The sequence below is a fragment of the Microcaecilia unicolor genome, chromosome 2, assembly GCF_901765095.1.
Source record: "Microcaecilia unicolor chromosome 2, aMicUni1.1, whole genome shotgun sequence".
Taxonomy (NCBI): Eukaryota; Metazoa; Chordata; class Amphibia; order Gymnophiona; family Siphonopidae; genus Microcaecilia; species Microcaecilia unicolor.
In genome coordinates, this window is record NC_044032.1 from 408775325 (window position 1) to 408790429 (window position 15105).

The 15105-nt window shown below is 42.9% G+C and overlaps 1 protein-coding gene across 2 annotated transcripts in view; it reads left to right on the top strand.

Moving 5' to 3' along the window:
* The first annotated feature begins 489 nt into the window (after positions 1-489).
* The window catches only part of CCSER1 (coiled-coil serine rich protein 1), a 918294-nt gene continuing 903678 nt past the window's right edge, over positions 490-15105 (top strand). The window contains exons 1-2 of one of the 2 annotated variants that reach the window (XM_030190693.1): positions 490-745; positions 2444-2533. The gene's annotated coding sequence lies outside the window, so the exon portion shown is untranslated. The remainder of the gene's footprint in view (positions 746-2443; positions 2534-15105) is intronic. The other variant, XM_030190692.1, reaches the window with a different exon arrangement.

The window sequence follows — 15105 nt, forward strand, 5'->3', positions numbered from 1 at the left end:
AATTTAAGAAGTTTATTAAACTTCTTTTACCTATTTGAAGAAAGCCAATGTGAAGTTAAAGGCAACATTTTGGCTGTTAGACACACTCCTTTTTAGATTTCATCAGATTGGCAGATTTGATTCAGCTTTTTGTCAAGAACTTTCCAATGTTCAGAAAATCTGCTGATAAAAATATCAGAAACCCTGAAAACACACTCAAATCAGGTGGAGACGCTGCAACGTGTAACCTCAAGTCACAGCCACATCCCCAAGGCTGACTCTTAGAAAGGAAAACTGCTGGATTCAGAAATCCTTCAGGCAGGAAGGTAGCATGAAAGCTACAATTTGCACACATCTGTCCTTAGCCAGGTCTCAGCCCCAAGTTCTTGCCTTAATTACAGCATGTCACCGGCCAGGGTCCTCCTCCTCCTGCAGCCTGTGAGGGAAAGAGCAGGGAGGAGAGAGAAGGCGGCGTGTCCCTGAGATCTACACACGTAAGGACATGGGAGGAGGAAGAGAGAGAGAGAGACGGAGCAATGAGGTGGCAACACACTGCCTGAGTCTTACACACACACACACACACTCGCACTGTAGACTTGGAGAGCCCTCCCCTTCTCTCCCCCCTCTCCACAGCCGGCCGCTTCACAATCACAACAACATCCCGGGATCTGGGACAAGGTGCAGGCAGGGAGCCCTGGCACCACCGACCCCCAGGCTGCCCAGTGCCTCCGGAAGCAGGGAGCCACCGAGAAAGCAACACGAGAAGGTAGTCACATCTGCTGATTCTATATATGCCAAAAAATGCTGCTCTGTGGTAGTGCTGGTGGGGATTAATGCTTGTCCTTGAATGCTAAGTCCAGCAGCGCTGACCGAGCTTCCTGGCTCCCAGGTGTGCGATCCAGCCAGGCCTTTGCCTAGGATGGGCAGGGCTTGCGCTTTACTTTCCTTTCATCCCTGCTGGGAATGAATCCTGTGCTTAGGTAGGAGCGAACTCTTTTGCTTGCTCAGGTATATGGGGGGGGGGGGGGGGGAGGACAGGGAGAGCGGAGCCCCTCCCTATGCGGGTGCAGCTCTATGCCTCACAGTTTCACACACTGGAACAGCTACAGGAGCAGGAAAGCCGCATTGCATAAATGGGAATGGAAGGATCGTACTGCTTTCTGATTCACACAGGGCGGGCTGCAGGGTCGGGGGATTAGATGGAACAAATTGCTTTGTCGTGGTTGGTAGTTGAGGAAAGCAGAAAGCATCGCTGAGGAGCTGTCAGTGGCAGCATGACAGCAGCCACATGCATTCTCTGTGCCGAATGCAAACAGGCACGTAGGGCTTTTCAGCCCCCCCCCCCCCCGTCAGGAAGGGGGGAGGGCTGTACCGTAATGGGTCTATTTTGTTCTAAGTCAAGGTTTTGGAACGGAGAATTGTTTGTGGTGCTCTGTGGAGGCACATCAGTTTGTCTTGGCAGGCAGGGAGTGATCCACTGGAACTATTGCCCAGAAAAGAGGATGTGATGTGAAAGAGAAAAAAGAAAGTGTAAAGTCATATGGTGTTTCCTTGTCTTGGGCATGATATGAGCTGCTTTCAGTGCTTGGGAAATTGCCCGAAAGCCATAGGGGGCACCTAGTTTGTTCTGGGTAAACTGACAACTGTCCACCAATAAGTAATAAGTACAGAAGCAATCATTTGTGGGAGAGCTTAGATTTGGAGACTTTTTGGAGTTAGTACCAGTGAGGGCCTGGTACTAACTGATGGTGGATACTGTGATAAATTTAGCGCACTGCATTGTGAAATAGAAGGAACTGTTAATAATCGATTCAGTGTTATTGATGGTGTGACTGTGTATAATCTTGTTTGGTCACAGGTGTGACCTGTTTTCCTAAATGTGATAATTAACTTGCACTGGAATTTTAAAATGTCATTCCCTCCCCCTCCCCCCCCCCCCCCCCCCCCAATTGAGACAAAAAAAATGTTTCCTAGAAATGTTTGTTACGGATTATGTTTTGGGAGCAGACTGACAGTGTGCTTTGTACACCTATGTTCACTTTAGAATGCGGATGCTATTACTGAAATGCTAGATCTTTTTACACAGCACTGAGACTGTTTTCAAAACTATGTGTATAGTTGCAAAGTCCACAGGTGTTTTTCCTCACAGACTTTGGACCAGTTCTCAGAGGGAAAATACACCCATACTTGTGAAACTTGCTGAGGATGAAAAAGTACTGGCAGGAATCTGCACTGGCCTTTTCTTTGGACACTTACTCCCTGAATAAAGCAATACACATAATTTGTTGCATCCCTTGGTCTAGCCCTGTCCCAGGAATGCCTCAACGAAAGTACATGCATTGCGGCACAAATAAGAGGAACAGTGTACTGTGACTGCATACATGGTGGATAATTTTCACAGTTCTTTTAACCCCAATACATAGCCGTTTCCTTTTTCAATGATTTTTAAAAATTACCCTTGTAGGAGTGAAATCGGGCTGTATTGGGTTTGAGAACCACTGTTCTAGAGGAGTTCATAGAGAATACACCCTAGTATGAGGGTCTCCAGCCCCAGGTCTGTTCTCTACCACCCACTCTGTACTGTAAGCTCTGATTTATTCCAAGTTAATTATACTTTACTTCAGTGGTTCACAAACCTGGTCCTCCACCGCATGCAAATCTCTCTCATGAATATTCATTGTGGATATCCTGAAAATCTGACTGACTGGGGGGAGGGGGGGGTTCCAGGACCAGGTTTGGGAACCACTGCTTTATTTGATTTTAAGATTTATCACCTGCTTTTAGTACAAGGAATTGATCAAGACGGGTTCCAATGTAAACACTCTCTCACACACACCTATAAAACAAAGGAATGCAACAAGACAAACCTGCAATAAAACATATAATGAACATAAAAATCATGTCTGTTAGGACAGCAGAGGCATCATTTCATGTTGCTTTGGGTAGATGATGTGCCAGGGGTGAATATTATGGGCAATAATCAAAACCTTTGCAATGGACAAAACATGGAAATGGCATTTTGGGTTATTTTCCACCCTATGCATGCATTAAAGTATGTGTGTATCTTTCTATATGTATAGTCTAGATAATCAAATCTATGTGCATAGTGTTGCCTTGGAAAAGTACCTGCACTAAAGCCAGGACAGATTAGTGGGTATGTTTTGGTGGTGCAATACTCAAAGAAAAATAAGTACATCATTGTGGCAAACCTTCGGGTGCAAAACTACACAGGGTATATACAAGTATGTATCATTTGATTTTGCATTTGATAATGTACAAGTAGTACTTACACATCAAATGAGATGTTTACTAAATCTCCAGATTCTATAAAGGTCACCCACAACTGGGTGCCCCAAATAATTAGTTAATGGGCTCCAATGATTTAATTATTGGAGCTATCAAGCACTTAATTGGCACTAATTATGATTTGGGCGCTGGTCTGCTTATGCCCAGTTCTGTAACCGTGGGCGTCTAAAATTGGATCACATGCAGCTCAAAAAGGGGTGTGTCCGTGGGAGGGGCATGGGCAGGTCAGGGACGTTCACAAAACATGTGTTCAGTGTTACAGAGTAGCCTGGATCCACATCCAATTTGCACACCAGGATTTACGCCAGGTTTCAGCTGGCATAAGTCCTCAACCCAAAACTGAGCACCGAAATCAGGGCTCAATGCTGTTCTACGCAGAGTGCTCATCCTGAAGCACCCTTTATGGAATAGTATCGAGCACCGAACTTTATCAGCATTGAATGTTTGGTGCCTTTTATAGAATCTGGCCCTAAATGTCAGGGATGTGATCAGCATCTGCCCTGTATTTACCAGGTGATACATGCCTCAGAAGATAGCATGGATGCCCTGTTGAGGTGGTGTTAAGGGTATTTTTGTGTTAGCAGCAGCAGTGACAGCTTGCAGTAACATACCACATGCTTATCCCCTAAAACCAGCTCTGTTCTTGCTCAGCATGGCATTTTTACAATACTGACTGGTCTGGCATGCCATAGCTTTTACCACAGGTCTGCTTAGCTGTCTTTAGTGAACATCCTGTCAAGTGCATGTTTTACTGGTCACTTATTTGTGAGTGACTAATCAAGGCATTCAAGTCATTAAACATGAACACTTTTGAAATGTGCACAGGCAAAAAAAAAAAAGTTTTGGATTATTTTCCTAATATCTATGCATTTCTATTTTAGTTTGTTTCCGGCATTCTTTTTAATGAACACTGTTAAAGTGCAGCAGTACTTTTTTAATGTATGATTTAAATCGCAAAGGGGCCCTTTTACTAAGCTGGTTAGGTGCCTACACACGCCAATTCACGCGTGGTCTGGGTGGTGATTTATTTTTTATGTGCATCCACTATGCATGCTGGAAAATATATTTTATTTTCCAGCGCGCGGCACTAACCTGTCGGTAATCGGCATTGTATGTGCACTGACAATTACTGCTATGTGAATAGGTGGCGGTAAGGTCTGAGGCCCAAAATGGATGCACGACAATTTTTATTTTGCCGCATGTCCATTTTTTGGCCAAAAAAAGGCCTTTTTTTGCAGGTGCGCTGAAAAATGAACCTGCATGCATCTGATACATGCATCTACACCAGCGTAGGCCACTTTTTAGCGCATCTTATTAAAAGGACCCCAAAATTATTTAAGGCACACCAGTGTATTGAAATTGCCTAACAAACGTTCATCCACAGATTGATAATTTAAATTATTTTCCTTTTGAGCCTACATATCAGTCTTGTCCAACCCACAGCCCGCGGGCCAAAACCTGGCCCAGCAACTTAATTTTTCTGACCTGCAGAAGCTCAGAAGAAACACAGATTCCTCCAATGAGATCCCTGTTTCCCTGCTTCAGCTCCTCTGACTGTCAGTTGAGCTGTACGACGCCGGAAGTTTGGGTTGGTCCCACGGTTTCAAGTCTCATGAGATTTGATACCGCGACACCAATCCAAACTTTTGACTCTGCATGACTTAAACTCACAGTTAGAGGAGTCGTGGCAGGGAAGCAGAGATCTCTCTGGAGGAATTTGGAGCTGAAGCCAGGTGAGGCACTTTTCACTTTTTCCAGCTTTTTCTTCCTCTGCTACTTGATGCTCAACTGATATAAAAATGAACCAAAAATGGATGAAGGGGGGAGGGACAGACAGAGAGAGAGAGAAAGAATGGGCGAAGGCAGGGGGTCACATATGAGAGAGAGAGAAAAGGTGTGTGTGTGTGTGTGTGTGTGAGGGGGGGGGGAAATCTGTGATTCTCAGAGAGCCAAATGTTACAAAGTATAAAATGTGGCCCATGATAGAAAAATGTAGGTCATCGCTGCTGTATACTTACTTGTAGAGGAGATTTCTATTACACTTAGGTATTTTGAAATACTTGAAAAAGGGATGAGTAGGGATGAAAATGGTCAAGTCTTTGGAAGGATTCAAAGAAGCAGCTCTTGCTAAGGACACCTTACTGATGAATGAACCAGAAAAAAATGTGTTCCTGGAGAACAAATGCTAATGGGATCGGGTAAAGCAGAATTAAGCTGTTGTCAAGGGTTGTTTGTTTATGTATTTATTTGGGTTTAACTCACACCTTTTTCAGCAGTAGCTGGAGAAGGTGAGTTACATTCAGGTACACTAGGTTGTTTCTCCCTCTTGTGAAAATGGGTAGTGAAAAAATAATCACAGAATAATTGCTCTCTCTCCATGGACTGCTTAGTGCTTGCTTTGACTGAAATGTCCACAACTGTTGAAATATGTGGTAGATTTACAATTTTAATACACAGGAGAATGAGTCCTTCATAAACATTTATTAAATATACTCCATAAAAGGAATGCAGTTTCAGAAGAACATACGTGCAAATAAAATTACCATAGCAGAAATCTAATTCACTAACTCTAAAATCATTTTGGGATTAATAGAGTTTAATGGGATTACTGTAAATTAGATGGCCCGAAAGATTATAATTTAATTCAGACTGCAGGAAATGTACTGATTGATGTAAAAATAAAAGGAAGAGTCACGTTGGTATGCAGGTGTAATTATTCTATCATATTAGGACTGATAATGTGGCATTACCAAAGCGCTACAAGATTGAAATGGTGTTAGTCAAGGAATTTATTTATTTATTTATTTTATTTATTGCATTTGTATCCCACATTTTCCCATCTATTTGCAGGCTCAATGTGGCTTACAATACATCATGGGTAGTGGAAATATAATAGAAAATAGACATTTAGTGTTACAGAAAATTTTTGGCAACATGATAATGATAAGACATGATAGTAGTATAACAAGCGGATATTATAAGACATTTCTAACTATGTGTGGAGGAGTTATGTATATTCACATTGGTTGATCTTTATGGTAAGCCTTGTTAAAGAGATGGATCTTCAATAGTTTGCGGAAGTTCGTTAGCTTGTAGATCATTTTTAAGTTGCGCGGCAGTGCGTTCCATAACTGTGTGCTTAAGTAGGTGAAGTTTGACGGGTGCATTAATTTGTATTTTAGACCTTTGCAGTTAGGGAAGTGCAGATCAAGGAATGTGCGGGATGATCTTTTGGCATTCCTGGGTGGTAAGTCTATCAGGTCTGACATGTAGGCTGGTGCATCTCCATGAATGATTTTGTGAACTAGGGAGCAAATTTTGAACATGATGCGTTCTTTGAGTGGGAGCCAGTGTAGTTTTTCTCGTAGGGGCTTAGCACTTTCATATTTTGTTTTGCCGAATATGAGTCAACAAAGCCAACTAAGGACATCCTTACTAACTATTCCCCAAAATACTCAGATGCATCTAAAACACCTCTCACAACACCTACCTAGCACCTGCATCCAAACTACCTACCTTAGCTTATTATCGACTGTATCTAAAATCATGTAATGACTGCATCATAACAACACTCTGTAAGCCACATTGAGCCTGCAAAAAGGTGGGATAATGTGGGGTATAAATGCAATAAATAATAATAATAAATAGTCTAGCTGCAGTGTTCTGGGCTGTCTGAAGTTTCTTGATTATTTGCTCTTTACAGCCGGCGTAGAGTGCGTTGCAGTAATCTAGATGACTGAGCACCATTGATTGTACCAGGTTATGGAATCTTGGCCATACCATTTCTTGTAACCTGGGACAAGGTGACTTTTGTGTTGGTCTAATGATATTGATTGAACAGTTGTCCAGTAGCACAATAAATTGAGCTGAGTTGTGAACTCACTGGGGAATTCACGGTCAAGCTTATGTTTGTAGGCTTAATTCAGTGAAACTATGGGACCTTGTTAATGATTATTCTGAAGGTTGATCCTGATGGACGGACACGTTTTCTGGGTGTAGTTGGCATAAGCAATTTAAGTAAATGCACTTTATATACTTCATGTACTCTATAATGCTCAGATTTTCCACAGTATAGTTTTCAGTGGAATAGGGTTGCTAACTAGCTTCAGAATTTCCAGACAGGAGGATTCAGTCTGTCTTTTACCACACGGCCTGCTTTGACTTATAGGGGACCTTTTACTAAGCTGCACAAGGCTCTGCGTGTGCCCAACGTGTGACAAAATGGAGTTACTGCCCGGCTACTCCATGGCTCTTGCGGTAATTTCATTTTTGGCGTGTGGCCGATATGTGCGGCTGAAAAATAATTTGGCACGCATAGGTCATTGCCGCCCAGTTACCACATGAGATTTTACCACTAGGCCAATGGCTGGCTGTAAGGTCTCAGATCCAAAATGGACGCACAGCAATTTTCATTTTGCTGCACGTCCATTTTTGGCAAAAATAAGGCCTTCTTTACAGATGCGCTCAAAAATGATTCTGCACACCCAAAACCTGCGCCTGCACTACCGCAGGCCATTTTTCAGCGCAGCTTAGTAAAATGACCCATTAGTGATTATTCTGAAGGTTAATCCTAATGGACGGACATGTTTTCTGGGTGTAGTTGGCATAGACAATTTACGTAAATGCACTTCATATACTTCATGTACGCTGTAATGCTCAGATTTTCCACAGCATAGTTTTCCACAGAATAGGGTTGGCTAACCAGCTTCAGACTTTCCAGACAGGAGGATTCAGTCCACCTTCTACCACAGGGCCTGCTTTGACTTATAGTTTTGTTTTCTTAGGGAAATCAGCGGAGACAACAGAGTGCAAGTCTGTTCAGGCCATGGGGGTGAAAGGATGACTAGATCAACTTGTGCTAACAATTTGGAGCCAGCTGTCAACTCTAATTGCAAGCTGTACCCGGTGTTTTAGTGGCAGGCATCAAAATAATATTTTGGTAGTAATCACAGAGACTGATCCATGGCCTGCAGCATTGTGTTAATGTTAACGGCACTTATCATGTAGGAAACAGTAATAAAACTTTCATGTAGCTGCAGAGCCCAGCCATGTAGGGGAAGATAAAGGACTTTGAGGCAGTGAGAAAGAAGGGAAAATCCGGCTGTTGAGGTAAACCAGGGGGGCAGGTCTGCATTTAAAAAATCCAGGGGGGTCATTAGAGAATCTGGGTAAATGCTGGTAAAGGTGGCATGAGAGAATCTGGGTGAAGGCTGGTGAAGGGGGCATGAAAGAAACAAAAAGGGTGAGAGAGGTAGAGAGAGATGATTGTGTTCAATAGGAACGAGCCAGTAGGAACGAGAGAGAAAACTGGGCAAAATGCATACCGTGATCGACCCCCATCCACGATTAAATCTTTTACGCACGGTTGGATGTGATTACATTTTTAAGCGTTGCCCGCCCCTAGTTTATTTCATATACTGCAAATATACTGAAAATCTAAGCAGTTTCCAAAGTTGAAAAATATAGGGGTAAGGAACAAACAAACATAGAGACAAGGACAAGACACAGTGACAGCAAAGATCCACAAGGGAATATAGGGGGTAGAAAGATACAAATCATAATCTGGAAACATGAGGGAGGAAAACACATGTTTCAAATGCACTGACATGGAGGCAGTGAATAACATGAAAGAATGGGGAAAAAGTTAAGCCTGGACGCAGTTTGAAAAGCAAAAGAAAAATAGTATACTTTTAGTAACCCTTCTCATTTTTTTTTCTTTTCTTAGTATTAGTTCAAGACTTACTGCCAATTCACTGCCGTTACCTTAAGCGGTAGTATGCTTGTGAGCAGTATCTTGAGTTTAACTGTTTAAAAGGCTGCTTCAGTTAACCAGGGTCTGAATTTCAAATACTTAAATGATTGCCACCGCCAGTGAGCTTAAGCATCTAGATCAATCCATTTGTTAAATGCATGCTTACTGTCATGGGTGAAATACAGTACACAAGCGATTTACATAAATCTTCTATTTGTAGTTCTTCACAATATTCACAAACGGAGAAATCTGGAGTGGGGCAAAAGTGTTATATATGAGAGTGAAGCTTTCTGGGAAAGAGTCGGACGTCCTCTGAGCCAGGACGGACATCATTTTTTATAGCATTACTAAAGTGCCTGACTCAGTAATTTTACAAAATGCAGGCCAGGAAACGGAGCCAGAATGAGGGCTGAGAAATACTTCATGAATAGAAATTTTTTATTTGTGGGAAATTTCTAAATCAAAAAGAGTAGCAGTTTACACTGAGAGAGACCAGCCCCTGGATTCTTTATCCTGGATTCTATATATGGCTCTGAGATGCACTCACATCTTGAGACCCCCTTTTACTAAGGCATGCTCATATTTTTAGCATGCAGTAAAATTGGGCGTGCGCTAAATGTTAGAGACACCAGTGCATTCCTATGGGCGTCTCTTACATTTAGCGCACGCCCAATTTTAGTGCACGCTAAAAACGTGAGCGCGCCTTAGTAAAAGACCTGCTTAACTAGCTAATGAGCTAAGTTCAAATCACAACTAAAAGCATATTATTTTTCTTTAGCTTTTCCAACTGCATCCTGACTTGACTTTTCCCCCATTCTTTCATGTTATTCACTGCCTCCCTGTCAGTGCATTTGAAACATGTGTTTTCCTCCCTCATGTTTCCAGATTATGATTTGTATCTTCCTACCCCCTATATTCCATTGTGGATCTTTGCTGTCAGTGTGTCTTGTCCTTGTCTCTATGTTTGTTTCTCCTTACCCCTATATTTTTCAACTTTTTCAACTGTGAGAAAGAAGGGCTGTGTACTCGGAGTGAGATGTTTATCAATGATGTTTATCAATGATTGTTTATGTGAAGGTTTATGCTAAATAAATTGTTGCGGACCTGGCTGCGGCCTAAATAAATCCACATTCGTTAAAGAAATTGGCTTCTGGTGTGGTGCTGGATATGGAAGGGGTATGACTGAGTGAGTGCCGAATGCCCGTGTTGTATATAAATATAAGAAAAAAAAAATCACATTTTCAAATGCAATAAGACTCTTGAAACAGGCATGTATGTGCTGAAACACGGTACCGTGTCATCACCAAATAAAATTTTGAAACTACATATTGGGAGTCCCTCGTCTGTTTTGAACAGTCTGATCCTGTTCCCACTCCTTTTTTGGAATACAGATAATCAGCATCAGATATATAAAACATGTTGGTGTTTTTTGACTTTTGCATGCCCATCAACTTGATTTTCCACAGGTTAGCAGTCCATTTCTGGTGAATGTTTGCTCCCCAGGGTAGTGAGCACCATAGCAGACTTTTTCAAGAACCTGTAATGGGACCTGGCAAAAAATGTAGTGACAGCTCATTGAGATACTTTATTTATTTATAAAAACTGGCAGGTGAGTACACTTTCACCTGCCAGCTGATTATAAAGTAATGAGCTGCTTTGTATTGTATCAGCCCAGCAGCTTATTAAGTCAGAATTGCTATTAAATGTTGCATGCAGTGGACTGTGTATGAAATTTTGTTATCTGGGAAGTGATGATTTTATAGATTTTTTCACAGGCAGGGTTTTGCACGGAGGTGTATATAGAACCCTGAATTTTTATCATGTTTGTGTGTTTTTTGGGCAGATTAAATTACATTATATTACATACATTACATTACAATCACCACTTATATGCTGCTAATACTAGAGACTAGATCAGAACAGCTTACAGTGTGAAGAGATAGGGGAATACCCTTGAAGATACAATACAGATTTCCACCTGAATCCCTTTTTATTAAAAACATTTTCCAAGTTCTTAAAAAGATCAGGGGCCCTAATGGAGAAAAACAAAAGAATTCAGGACCGAAAACAAACTACAACTTAACCAGAAATGTAATGCAAAATTTGCAAAGTTATAAAACAGTCCCACAGATTTTGCATGCCCTAGAAATGGATATGACAAAGTATATCTCTCTTTAAAATAAGGATCTTTGTAATGCCAGGACTCTGCAAAAAGACTGTAGAAAGAGAAAGAAAAAAAAAATACCCACAAAGTTCATGTGTCTATATGTACAGGAGGTCATGGAGAAGTCGAGTACACTTCTAGTTTCAATAGATATATTTGATAAATCCTGCATACAGTGTTGCTCTGTTCTGCTTTTCATTTACTGCTGCAGCAGAAGAGGTCAGTGTCCTTCAATCAAGCCTTGTAAGTCACTATCATTTTTGTAGCGCTACTAGATGTTCACAGCACTGTACACTGAACATGTAAGAGACAGTCCCTGCTCAACAGAGCTTACAATCTAAACAAAAGACAGATAAACAAGACAAATACGGGATAAGGGAATTACTTAAGGTTGGAATTATAAAACAGATATGGGTACTGAACAAGTAAATAGGAGTTAGGAGTTAAAAGCAGCCTTAAGAAGGTGGGCTTTTAGCCTAGATTTGAAGACGGCCAGAGCTGGAGCTTGGCGTACTGATTCAGAAAGTCTGTTCCAGGTGTATGGGGCAGCAAGATAAAAGGAATATAGTCTGGAGATGGAAGTGGAAGAGAAGGGAACAGATAAGAGAGATTTACTCGATGAATGGAGTTCTCAGGGAGGAGTGTAGGGAGAGATAAGAGTGGTGATGTACTGAGGAGCTGCAGAGTGAAGGCACTTGTAAGTCAATGAGAGGAGTTTGAATTGTATGTGGAAACAGTTAGAGCCAATGAAGTGACTTGAGGAGAGTGCTAATATGAGCATAGTGACACTGATGGAATATAAATCGTGCAGTAGAGTTTTGAATAGATTGAAGGGGAGACAGATGGCTTAGTGGGAGACCTGTAAGAAGCAAGTTGCAGAAGTCTAAGTGAGACTCAGGGCTGGTTTTAGACATGGTGAGGTCCTAGGCAGAAATTAAGGAGGAGGGTCCCAATTTCCCTGATCTCCCCACCTGCATTGCTACTACATGGTCCGGTCATCTCTTCCTCTTCTCCCCACCACAATTCGTCTCCCTCTCTTCCTCTCACCTTGCAGTCTTCTTTAAAATTTTTATTTCCCTTCTCAGAGGGGCCCCGGGTGCGGCAGCCATCCTCACAAGCTGTTTCTGACTGTCCCGGAGCTTTCCCTCTCTGCTGCAAACTGCCCAGGCTTAAACAGGAAATTGCATCAGAAGGGGGGCAGCTCGCGGCAGAGAGGTAAAGTTTCTGAGTAGCCGCAGGCAGCTTATGAGAATGGCTGCCACACCGGGGCCCCTCTGAGAAGGAAAATACATTTTTAAAGAAGAATGGGAAGGGAGGATGAGATGGACTCTGGTGGAGAAAAGGGGAAGAGATGCCTGGACCGCGTGGCCCCTGGAGCTTTGGGGCTCAGGGCAGCTGCCCTGTTTGCTCCCTCCTAATGCCAACTTTGAGCGAGAAGTGATAAGAGTGTGGATAAGGGTTTTGGTAGTATGCTCAGAAAGCAAGGAACGAATTTTGGTGATGTTATACAGCAAGAAATGATAGGTTTTAGCAGTCTGTTGGATATATGCAGAGAAAGAGAGAGAGAGGAGTCAAAGATGACCCCAAGGTTATGAGCTGATGAGACAGGGAGGATGAGAGTGTTATCCACTGAGATAGAGAATGGGGGAAGAGGGGAAAGTTACTGCACACAGAGTTTGATTCATTTTTAGCTGGTCGATTCTGGCTGAGCCGGCCATTTCTAGGCAATGTGGATTCGACATACAAATATTCTGGCAGTGTCTCATAATGTTTTGACTGTTCTGCTGTGGAAAAATTATTTTTTGTCAAAATATTTGGTTTTGTCCGGTATCACATACATTTTTCTCTCTCATTACTGATAACAGTGAGAGAAACAAGTGACCCATATAAAACTTTCAGTGAGATACTAATTGTAGCAAACAAACAACAAAAAGTAGTGTAGCCCCAGGGCCCTCTTTTTGCCCAGTGTGTGTGTAATTATGTCTTGCAGGAGGTAGGCTCCTTTGTACATTTAGGTGGGAGGAGTTTTGGGTTTTGTGGGAAGGTATTCTGCTCTGCCTGGACCCAGGGTTCTGAGCAGTGTTGCCAGATGGGTGGGTTTCCCACCCAATTGGGCTGGTTTTAAGCCAGGATGCTGGAAATTTTCGAAGGCTGTGGGCTGCGGGAAATTGGGCTTCTTTTTCGTTGCAGCTGTGCAGGGTTTGCGCTTTTTTCGGGGGCTTCTATTGGTCCAATTTGGTCCAATAGAAGCTTTTCCGGAGCTTCTATTGGTCCAATTTGGTCCAATAGAAGCTTTTCCGGGGTAGGGTTGACATCAGGGGTGGGGTTAATGACATCAGAGGTGACGTCAGGGGGCGGGGGTCAGTGACATTGGGGGCGGGGCGGTGATGTTGGAGGCGGGGTCGGTGACGTTGGAGGCGGGGTTTGACTTTGGGTTGGTTTTGGGCTGGTTTAGAGCCGATTTGGGGTGGAGAAAATTTTTCCCATCTGCCCACACTGAGACCTGAGTTTCATGAGGGGCTTACAACTATTATACCCACATACTACAACTTGCTGAACTCTAGACATTTACTCCAAGTTATATCAGATACCAGGCTTAATTCAACAAACAGACACCTTTACTAGAATATACTTATAAACTTCACTGTACACATTAACATAGATAAAGGAACTTTTAGGCAGGGTTATAAACAGTCAGATAATTAAAGACAAAGGCATATAGTATTTAGGTCTGATTTTTATATATTTAGGGTTACTACACATCTGGATTTCTCCAGACATGTCATCCTTTTCAGGGGACTGTTGGGGGGGGGGGGGGGTCCGGATGTTTTTTTTTTTAACCCAGCCAGTCCATTTGGGTTTCTGGGCTGGTTGGCTGGTGGGTTGGCAGGCGTACGGACAGGCAGGCAGGCTTGCCTTCTCCTCCCCCACACCCCCAGCCTACTGTAGCATACCCTGGTGGTCGTGGTCTCTTTGGTACAGGAAAGAACTCCACTTTTTCCTGCCCACTGACGCTGACCTCCTCGCTACCACCACTTCTTGACAGTGGCTGCTAAGATTTCAAGCTGAGGCCTCGCAAATATGGTAACCCTATATATATTTATACCCCGATATCTATCTATATATGTGTGTGTATATAGAAGCTCAAGCAATATAGGTGTAGCTTTGTGCTGGGCTGCTCCTGCAGTGCTTTAATATTAACTCAGGCCTTAATTAGGTTGAGTTTATTAGCAGTTTCTGTCGCCATGTGACCTGGATTGGAAAATCACAGTTTACACAGCTCTCTATTACCTTGGGGTTGTTGAGAATGAGCTCCTCTGCAAAGTCTCTCAAAGATTCCTTCTGGCTTGATGCTGGGAAGTTGACCTCAACTATGAGGCCAGAGGAGTTTTTCTGTGGTTGCAGGCAAATATCTGCAGACCTGTCAAGTTACTCATTCCAGGAGGGAGACTTTTTAACTGGGCCTGGTTTAAAACTTAGATCCCAAAGCAGTGTAGTACTTGTAGTCCATGATTCCATGGAAATCAGTGCTGCAGGACCCATAGAAGGGCATAATTGAATGCAAACGCCTATCTCCATGGGTGTCTATGTCCGAAAACGGGTACGTGAAGAGGCGGGACAGACCGTATTTTCGAAAAAAAATGGATGTTTTTCAGCTGGGCGTTTGGTTTTTTTTTAGCGATAATGGAAACTAAAAACGCCCAGCTGAAAAACATCCTAATCCGAGCCATTTGGTCGTGGGAGGGGCCACGATTCTTAGTACACTCGCCCCCCCCTGACATGCCAGGACACCAACTGGGCACCCTAGAGGTCAGTGCGGTGGACTTCAGACAATGCTCCCACATGCATAGCTCCCTTACCACGGGTGCTGAGCACCCAACCCCCCTCCCCCAAAACCCACTAC